Raw genomic sequence first — 9,950 nt, 5'->3', positions numbered from 1 at the left:
CGAGCGCGGACACCGAGCGCTTCCAGGTTACGGCGGAAGCGCCGCGTTGCCCGTGGCGACGGCGGGAGCGGGGCCGTGCGGGGCCGGCTCCCCGCGGGGCTCGGGCCGGGCTCCCCTGCGCTGTCCCACGGCGGGTCCCTGCGTGGGTGCCCGGCCCCGCAGACCCCGCTGAAAGCTGCCAGGGGCCAGCGCTGCCGGGATGTCCTCGGGTGCGGAGGGCAGCCCGTAACTCGATCGGTGACCCAGTGCAGTTCATTAAAGCGTTACAGCAAACGGGAGGTGTTTTCCTGCCGTTCCAACAGCTGAATGGCGAGTTGGCCCCCAGCGCAGCCAGGATCGGGAATTCTGGAGGGATGGGCTGGTGTGGAGCTGCTCTCCTCAGTGCTGGACGCTCAGGGCACAGCCAGCCGCGCTTGCTGCAAGGCGCCTGTAGCTGCTGAGATACCGCAAAGAAATGGACACGGGCACCGCGACATTCCCGTGTCTCCTTTTTCGACAAAATCGGGACCATTCCCCAGCTGGCAGCCACTCGGACCAATGTGCAGACTCTTCCTGTAGCCGACATCTCAGGCTAAGCCTAACCAAGCTGCCTTCGCGAGGGATACCAGAAGGTGACAACCACACCTCTGTGTAGGCAAATATACCCACGTGTGACAGAGCGCCTGCCATCAGTCGCCCTTTCATTTAGGATGGGCTTTAAAAGCAATTTCTTTGACGACTTGTTATAACAGATCTTTCAGTATTTTGCTGAGAAAGGTTTAGCTTTTTAATGCTAAGTTCTCAGGTGGTTGCAATCAGTTCCCCTTTCAAGCCCAGATGGATTCTGCACTGCAGTAGCATCTCAACTTTATAATTTCTAAAATACATTCAAATTAATAGGAGTCTACTAATTGATCTCAGTACTTGCTAGTCCGGACTGGGCCCACAGGCTCACGTTCAGCAGCTACTTCAGCAGACTCAAAACCATGACTAAATTTGGGAGCCACATCAGATAGTCAGATCTTGTATCTGCTATTTCCATCAGATTTTTTACAACTTTTGGCAATCATCTGGGCTGGTTTCCGTGAAACAAGGCTATTCACATTCAATTATCAAATACCAAAATTCTGCCAATTGCCTTTCTGTGAGTCTTTGGCAAACCAGACACTTCAATGTGGTTATGTGGGCTTTTACTAATAAATGCTGGACAGCATTAAAAGCAGAATTGGATTTTTAGCATATTGGGTCACAAGACAGAAACCAGTTGAAATTTCCTAGTGACAATATTTCTTACAACAACTGGATGTTTATTTGCTGTTATTAATCAGTAAAACTTCATTGTGGACTGTGCAGGATCCTCTACAAGACATGGAAATACACACTTTGCCTCGAGAGATTGGAGTCTGAAAAAGGTGTTTCTTGTGTGACTTCACTGAACACAGTCATTTGCATTAAAAGACAGTAGTATTGTAGGGAGGATCTGAATGTTTTGTTGTGTACCTTTACATTTCTCAGGCCCTTTGTGTGCCAAGTGTCACTGCCCAGTTGCCTTAGCATTGAAATATTTACCAAGGATACATGCTACATGTAGTCTGGTTCTGTTAGAGAGTCTACTTCTGGTTCCACTAGCTTTCCTTTAAAAAAAATATTATTTGAAATCTAAAGAAATGTTACTTTATACTCAAAACCCCTGATTTGTTCTGAAAAGCTGATATAAAGCAGAGCAGGACAATTGTCACAAGAGATAAATCAGCCAAGAAATTTACACTGCTAACTCCACCCTTCTGCTGCAAATCCTTAAATGTGTCTTATGAGATTAGACTGATACTATGGCAATACTTGTGCCAACAATCAGAACAAACAGACATTTTTGCAAAGGCAGAATTCGTGCATGAAAGATTTGGTTTTAATCTGCCCAAATGGAGTAGGTAATTTTATACCTTCCCACTGGATGCTGGAAAGCTCAGCTCCAACCTACTCCCAGTCTCCACCAGCAATGTTTGTCCCCAGATCTCATTGGCACAGACCTGTCCCAGAGCAGAGGGTGAATATGAGAGTTCACAATCCTTGCAAGTATTAGTGAAGGGTCTCTCAGGATCAGGAGACTATTGCCCCAGAAACCCCACAGGACTGTACAAGGGCCTTGAACTACTGCCATCCACACTGAAACGAGCAGGAGGAGAAATATAATTAAAGAGCATTTCATAACCTACATGGTTCTGAATTAAGGTTTCACTGGCAATTTCGTTTGGACATTGCCTAACTTTTAAAGGCTTGGCTTTGCAACATTCATAATGTTCCTGTAACACCTGTAGCATTTCCTGTGCTCCTGAAAAGGACAGCTGTTGGTGCAGGATCAGGCAGCATCACAGCACCTCCATGGGCCATCAGCTGTGAGTCCCCCCCCTTGTGTGTCCAGCACAGACTTCTACTCTTTTACTGAAAGAGAAACAGCAGCAGTGGCTGTTATCCTCCATCCAGACCAGCAGCAGAGGGGGATGAGTGTTGGAATTTGGATTATTCAGTGGATTCATAAGACCATTCCTAAGGCTATTTAGTATTTACACAGTTGTTTCAAGCATGTTTCTACAAAACAGTGTGATTTATTAGGAGCTAGCTCTTACACAATGAACTAAAATAAAGCAATTAATTAGTTAAGCTTGCTTAAGCCAACCACAAGATCAATCTAGCAACTTCAGAATCATCTTTGACCGAATTCAGATACCTCTGATATATAGTCCCACTTGCCTTTTCTTAATTTAGTGGCTGCCAGACTAATGAATTGACCCTTTCTCCCTTGGTCATGTGGCCTTTTCACTACCTCCTCCCAACTGTAAAATTTTTGTCATCCAACTACCCGAAAGCCTGCTCTCCTCCCCCAGGCAGGCAGCTGCTGCTGCCTCAGCCAAGGACACTCAGCTCCAGTGGTTTCTGTGCTGATGCTGGGGCAGACAGCACAAGAGGCAAATTCTTTACTGGTTGAGCTAACATGAAGACCAGCCTCAGGGAAACTCTGTTCCACTTCCAGCTCTGTAAGTCAGGATGTCCCAGCAAGCAGAGCCCGTGGTGCCCCTTTCCACCCACACACCCCCTGCTCTGCCCCGTGTAGGGCTGCTTCCCCCCTGCTCTCCCCTGCTACTCCGTTCCCTCCCTGCTGCCTGTGCCTCACCTCCACTCTCAGACTTGGATCACCTGTTTCTTCCCCAGGCTGTCCCTCCTTTCTTAATCTCTAACAGAGCCTCCAACTTTGGTTCCCCATGCCAGGTCCTAGCCCAGTCTCTTGTCTGGTTCTTCATGCCACTGCCTATCCCCTTGACCTTCCACTCTCTTCCTTTTTCTTTCCTTATACTGAAGTTCTGCTGTGTCTTCTGTCTGCCAGTTCCTTGCCAACCAGTCTCAACATAAAACAGTAATTCCCAGTTGTTCTTCCTTTCTGTCTGCATCTCAATCTCCCCCTATCATGTCTCAAATCTCAAAATTTCACACTAATCTATCTAGACCTTCCTGTCACATCCTGTTCCTTTCCCTTGAATTGTCGGTTTACCAGAAATCTGGCTTCAGTCTCTTGGCCAAGGGTTGCAAGGGGTTTAGTTATTCTGGGGGATAGAAGCATGTTTTGAAGGCTGATGGCACAACAAATCCCACTTAATTTTGTGAGCACCATACCCATCATGGAAATAGTGCATGCCTTTGTCATTCTTTTCTGTCTTCCCCTCGAATGGCACCTTGGCTCCACTGCCTTTATTATGAGTAGACAAAAACTGGGAAGGCTGGACCACTTGGCAGAAGGGGAGAGAGGGAGGCACAGAAACCAAACCTGGAGGATGCCCATGGAGAGTCAGAGCCCTTGTCAGTGTCTAGAAGCTGATCCTCAGTGCACTGGCTGACACCAAGCTCTGTCCCATTGAAATCAGACTCTGATCCCCCAGAGCAAAAGCTTCTGCTTGGTGCAAGATGCCTTTGCAATACAAAGAAGGATGCAAAGAAGGGGAACCTCAAAATGTGGTTCTCTGTTGAAGGACTACAGCACAGTAAGATGTTGCTATTTTTACTGTCACTTCCTTTTATATATTCAGAGCCAGGTCTGCTTACTTGAGTGACAAGAAGTTATTTTTGCTTTTTTTCTCCAATTGTTTTTACAAAGCAAATGTATGATAAAAGGACGGAGTACTTATGTTCTCAAAAACAAGCAGCACGATTTAGGATTTTAGAACTACCATGTAAAAACTAATTCTGGTCCTGCCAGCTTCTACTTTTGACTCATTAGCCACTTATCCATGTCTGTTAGCAACTTTTGAAAAAGGCTTCCTAGGTCTTACAAGAGCTCTTCCAGGTGGAAAGACAGGACATATCAGCACTGAAGCAGCACGTCCAGAATGTCATGCATGAAGTTATTTTCTTATTTACCTGTATGAACACACACTTTTTTCAGTATGTGCTGTGTCCTAACTGTCCCAAGGCCAGCAGTTCTTCAGTTTGTTCAATGCAAGGGAAAGCTGCAAATCCAGCAGGCTATCAAGCAAGCTAATCTTCAATTGTACAAACGGAGAGTCAACCAGTTCAAACAATTTATCTCTCAAAGTCAACACGACAAACAACAGAAACAAGCAAGAGCTTTTTCATTCACAACAGACAATAAACTGTATTTTTTTAGTGTAGCTATTCTAGACAGGATAGTAACAGCTGTTAGAAACTCCTATTTTCCTCTGCAGTGAAAGAAAGACAGGGCAAATTAAAGGCTTCAGTTGCCTGTACTTTGAAAGGGGAAAAAGGCCAGAATGAAAACTCAGTTAAACTGAAACAGATGCTGATTATTCCAGCTCCAGTCAGGACAACCATGAAGAAATCAACTTTTCTTGATTTAATTTTCCTTTCTGGTACTTGCAAATCCATTTCTGACATCCCAGGGTAACTCAAAAGGACAAAGCAGGATCCAACAGGACACTCTGCTCTGGTAGACAAGCTTCTCTTAGTTTTGGTCTGCAGCACCTGAATTTCAGTAGGTAGTGTGCCTTCCAAGGACTAACCACAGCCAGCTCCAGTATACTCCCACAACTAAGGGGCAAGAGGGGATGAGTATTCTCAAAAGTGAGTTTAAACCTACAGAAGTTGAGCTTCCTCTGTAGTCAGTAAGATAAGCCCAGTGCTTAGGCACTCTGAATCACATTCTGAAAAAATCACTTTTTCCATTGACCTCATGCAGACCCTGGGGAGTTGAGCTTTCCAAGGGAAAAGCCACTTCCTCCCCAGGAAAGTGCATTCAAGTCTAAGTGGCCCTGGGTTCACCAGCTTTTCACATGCCTCACGAGCTACTGGAGTGCTGTAGGTCTGTGCCTGCAGGTGGTACAAGGCATCTTCTACCACTGTACCTGTTTCCCTTGGCTCTCATGGCAGTCTTCTGAAAGAGGCTGGCACCAGTACTGTGGTGTGGCGTGGCTCAGATTTCATTTACACTGCATGTTGTCTCATGCCTTCAGAGATCCGTGGAGATTAGTACCAGGCTGACTGGAATGGCACGGTGCGTAGGAATGCGAGGGCAGCCCGAGCTGTTCTCTGCTGAACTTCATACAAGGGCATATCCTGACTCCATTCCACATAAAAGAGGGAGCAGACTTCCACCTCCCTGCTGTCCTCTCTGATCTTCCTGCTCTCAGCAGCCACAACAGAGTGGCAGCGCAGCCATTCCTTCTGAGACAGAGCCTGACCACAGCCAGTTCTTGGCTGTGTCATTTTAGCTGATAAAGGTGTGAGGCTGAAGGAAGGAGGCTCCCGCAGTAGCCAAGAAAGGGGAAAGGTCTCTGGCAGTGGTGGCTCCAGGAAGGCAGAACAACTTTATTACAGGCTTTTTTGAGATTGCTGTAAACACCTCACCTGTGTCCTAAAAGTGGCTGGGAGTGGCAGCACATCCCTGCTGAGCTGTGTGAAACAGCTGCCCCTGCCCAGGCACGTATCACTGCCAGCAGGTTAACCCAGGCCACAGGCACAAGCAGTTTTCCTTGGGATTACAGCTTGTCACTGCTGCAAGCTCTGCTACCTGAAATGTGGAAGATGAAGACCAGCTGAAGAGGGGAGTCTCCAGGAAGACAAACAAACAAACACACACAACCCTCGTTTGCATCCTCACAATCAGAAAAATGACCCAGGAAGAAGAAGTTGAGTTTGAATAAAACATTTGCCTGTTGGTCTTAATAGCTGCAGCTCTGTTATTTTCTCTTCCTTTTCAGAGTGCCAGCAGGGATTGAAATTCTACAGTTCAGTTACAGGAAGTGAAAAGAACCCCAAAAATCAGTCAGGGAGCCAGGGAGCACACCTGTAAAGGGATGTTTCAGCCGAGGATTTCTAAATGAAACCCTGAAAACTAAATCATTCAGGTACAGACAGATCTTCCAAAAGGACATTGTGAAAGTCCTTCTGCCCAGTGCCATGAAAACTAGAGCAGAATGAGTGCCAACAACCCTAACATTTACTATTACTGTGGTGTGCACCAGAGCCTTGATCTTTGGGGGGGGGGGGGGGGGGGCTGTACAAGAAGAATGTTCTGATTGAGAGGCTGAAAGCCAAGTGTAAGACCAGAAAAATGACACATATTTGTCACAGGCACAGGGAGCATGAGAGAAGAAAAGCAGTCAGAGTGTTGCCAGGTTTTTTAATAGGCCATACAGACAAGGAGAGTGTCAGAGAGAGCTCAGAAAGATTATTTTTCAACACACATAATTAAAAGCCTGGTAGCAAGGATGGGAGGAAGCACAGAGATGTTTGAAATGGCAGCAGGTAGGCACTGGAACTGGTCATCACAAGTTGATCTCAGCAAAAGAGCTGATATTCCAGTAATACTCTGGAAGAGATGAACAGGGATGGGCTGGGGAAAGATGGATCTTGGAAGAGGAAGGAGCAACACAGAGAGAAGGGTTGAGAACAGTCCTGCATTGTGAGGACAAGAGCTTGGTTATCCAAGAGTTTTCTTTCCCTCTCTTGTTTCCCAGGGGAAGGAGCGGTGTTTCAAGGGAGAATAATACAATCATTTCACTGTGTTGAGAGATTTATGGTTTGACTTTAGCATGTGTTAAAATATTGATTCTCTTTCTAACATATGCTTGAGATACTGACAATGGGTTTTTTCTCTATAGAAGACTGACTTCTGCAAACAAAAGGTGGGACTTCACGGTAGGATGCGGCGAGGATGGGTAAAAACAAAGTGATGTAAGAGAAGCACAAGTCTCTAATTTCTTCCACTCAATTAAATAAAGATAGCAAGAGAGACACTGAGCAGTGTGTGGCGGTGAGAAGCTGGAATAATTAAACAATAATCTGACAGACGGTGCACTTACGGGCAATTACAGCAAGCCTCTGCTGGCACTCCAGGGCACGGGGCCAAAGACTTCAGCGATTCAAACCACACAAGTAGAGCAGTAACCTCCTAGAAATGCCAGTGTAGAGCATTTGGCTTAGGAGCCCAGAATGGGACTTAACATGGAGCCAGGTCTCTGCATTTTCCAGGTGTTAGCAGCAAGAGCAGCCTGTCAAAAACCTGTGTCTGTGTCCCTTGGATAATGCATTTCCAGGCACTTCTCCTTGCCTTTTGCATACAGCTTGAGGATCTGCATCAAACAACAAACTTAAAACAAGAATATTCAGAAAGCTCCACTAAAAAAAAAAATCATTTGTCTGTCAACTTCCTTTCAAAAACAAGGACTGGGTTAAACACCAAGCGATCAAGCTTCAGGCTCTGAAGGCATTTGGAGTTCCCGCAGGGAGACACGCCAGGCTTTCTGTTCCTTGCCTTACCCCACCCAGTAAACCCAAACCACCTTTCTCCTCCTCCTGTCTCTGAAGCTGGGCTCTGTGTCCCAGGGTAGCACTCGGCAGCTTCAAGGACAACTGCATGAAATCTGCAGGTGTATTTCTGAAAGCACTGGGATGCACTGCTCACCAAATGCTGCCACACTACTTTTCTGATCTCATCAGCACACAGAGAGGTGAAACAAGCTCTAGAATTTTAGAAAAGAAAAAAAAAGAGAGAGATCCAAATGGAAAGCAAACACAGATCAGGTGCTGTTAACAGCTTCTTAAACTGTCAACAAAGTATTTACTTAAACTAAGAGCAGAAAGTCACCTTCAAGATGGGTAGTTCTCATCAAAGTGGCTTTATTTTTAAACACCCCATGTCTGGAGCTGCATGATTATACAGGACTCTGAATCAAATTTTTGCTTTTAAAAGTAAGGACTTGATTCCAGACTTTCTTGTCATATGGAAAACATGAACTTGAAAGGCTTAAAAAGCAGAAGGAAAATAAAAAGCATTTAAAATGTATAAAGACAAAACCCAAGCCTCATAAACAAATGGGACTGGCAACATTGCTTCACCTAAATGCTTTTTTCTTCTACTTAGTAGGAGATGTTTCTCAAGACTTGAAATAAGTGTTGTTTTGTATCTGCAGGGCTTTCAGCAAGTGGCTGCCAAATTACGAAACCCTCTGGATTCCAGCAATGCACATCTCTGCTGTCTGCTGCACTCAGAGTATCTGGGAACAGGAGGAGGAAAACAAGCTTATCATTTATAAAATTATTGCTGGTTTTGTGGCTGTGAGGCTCTCTGCAGTGCACAAGAATAACTTGTTTGTGACATCAGTAAAATAAGGATGCGCAACCTAGAGCACGCTGTCCTCTCCATGGATACCATGCTTAGGCTTTCTCAAATAACACTGGGCTTCATCCCGAGGTGGAGTCTCAGGACTCTGGGAAGCTTCATGCCATGGGGACACAACTTGAGACCTGGGCACAAGGACAGTCTTGTTCTGACTTCTTCAGCCCTGTGGATTGGCACCAGGATAATGCACTGACTCAGCACAGTCCCACTGCAAGTGCACGGTGCTTTTCCCAGATGGAAGGGTTTTGGCAAAAGCTTCCTAGCTATTCCTGGCAACTGGAAAGGCCCGTGAGAGAAATGAATGGGTGCTTGAGCACATGTCAACCCCAGAGGCCAAAAAGGTCAAAAAATGGGCTCTAACTATGAATAAATACCAGCCTTACTCAAAACTAAATCCAGCCCTGTTTTTAAGGTGCTTTCAAAAGTAGGATATTAAGCTGCATGCCCATGTCTCCCTCCTCTCTCTCATCCAGACTTCCCAGTCATGAAGGTAGTAACTATGATTTTTTTTTTCTCCAGGAAAGGAAAAAAAGGAAGGAGGTGTCTTAAAAACAGACTTACTAGAAACTGTTGAAAACAACCTCCACAATCACGCCTGTCCCGGTGCTATCAGCTTCCTCGATAGGCTGCCAAGCTGGCATTTGAGTAGCTAAGAAAATGGATCTAGTACAGGATGCCAGACTTCTCAGTCACTAAAATGCTCAAGCAACAAACTGAGCTGACCATTGTTTCTTATCACCAAGCAAACAAACCCTGTTGGCAGGAAAACTGCTTTTGGAAAGTGATTCCCTGCACAACTGAGATGGGCTCCAAATGCAAGTGTTCACATAATGCTGGACTCCAGGTGGCCATTGGCACTGTGAAGGACGCTGGCGAAAAACCTGGCCTGCAATTTGATTTCAGCATCTTGCTTCCAGCTCATTTCTGTTGCTCTGCAGGCCATATTTGTTACCACAGGAATAACTCCTGCTTTCACAGCGCAAAATTTTCAGTCATAACTGGGCATCTTTTATGTTCATTTTTAGCCATAGCCATATCTAATACGCTGGATCGGTTCTTACAAACAAAATGACAAACAACTACAAATTACTGATCTGCAAATTACATGTACTGTTTAAAATGCCCTGGTCTACAAACATCCATCATAAAGCAGTGCCTTGTCCTTTCCCTTCCAGTTAGCACAAAATACTGACTGGCACATGGAAAAGCACATCAGACAAAGGAACTTTTCTCACTGAAATCGGTGGGAATGCTTCTGAGCACTTCAAAGGGTAGAGGAGGATGTCCCTAGCAGGTACATCCATTTTACAGCCTCACCAACACC

Source organism: Motacilla alba, chromosome 6 (assembly GCF_015832195.1).
Source record: "Motacilla alba alba isolate MOTALB_02 chromosome 6, Motacilla_alba_V1.0_pri, whole genome shotgun sequence".
NCBI classification, from domain to species: Eukaryota; Metazoa; Chordata; class Aves; order Passeriformes; family Motacillidae; genus Motacilla; species Motacilla alba.
Note: the sequence above shows the minus strand (reverse complement) of the source record.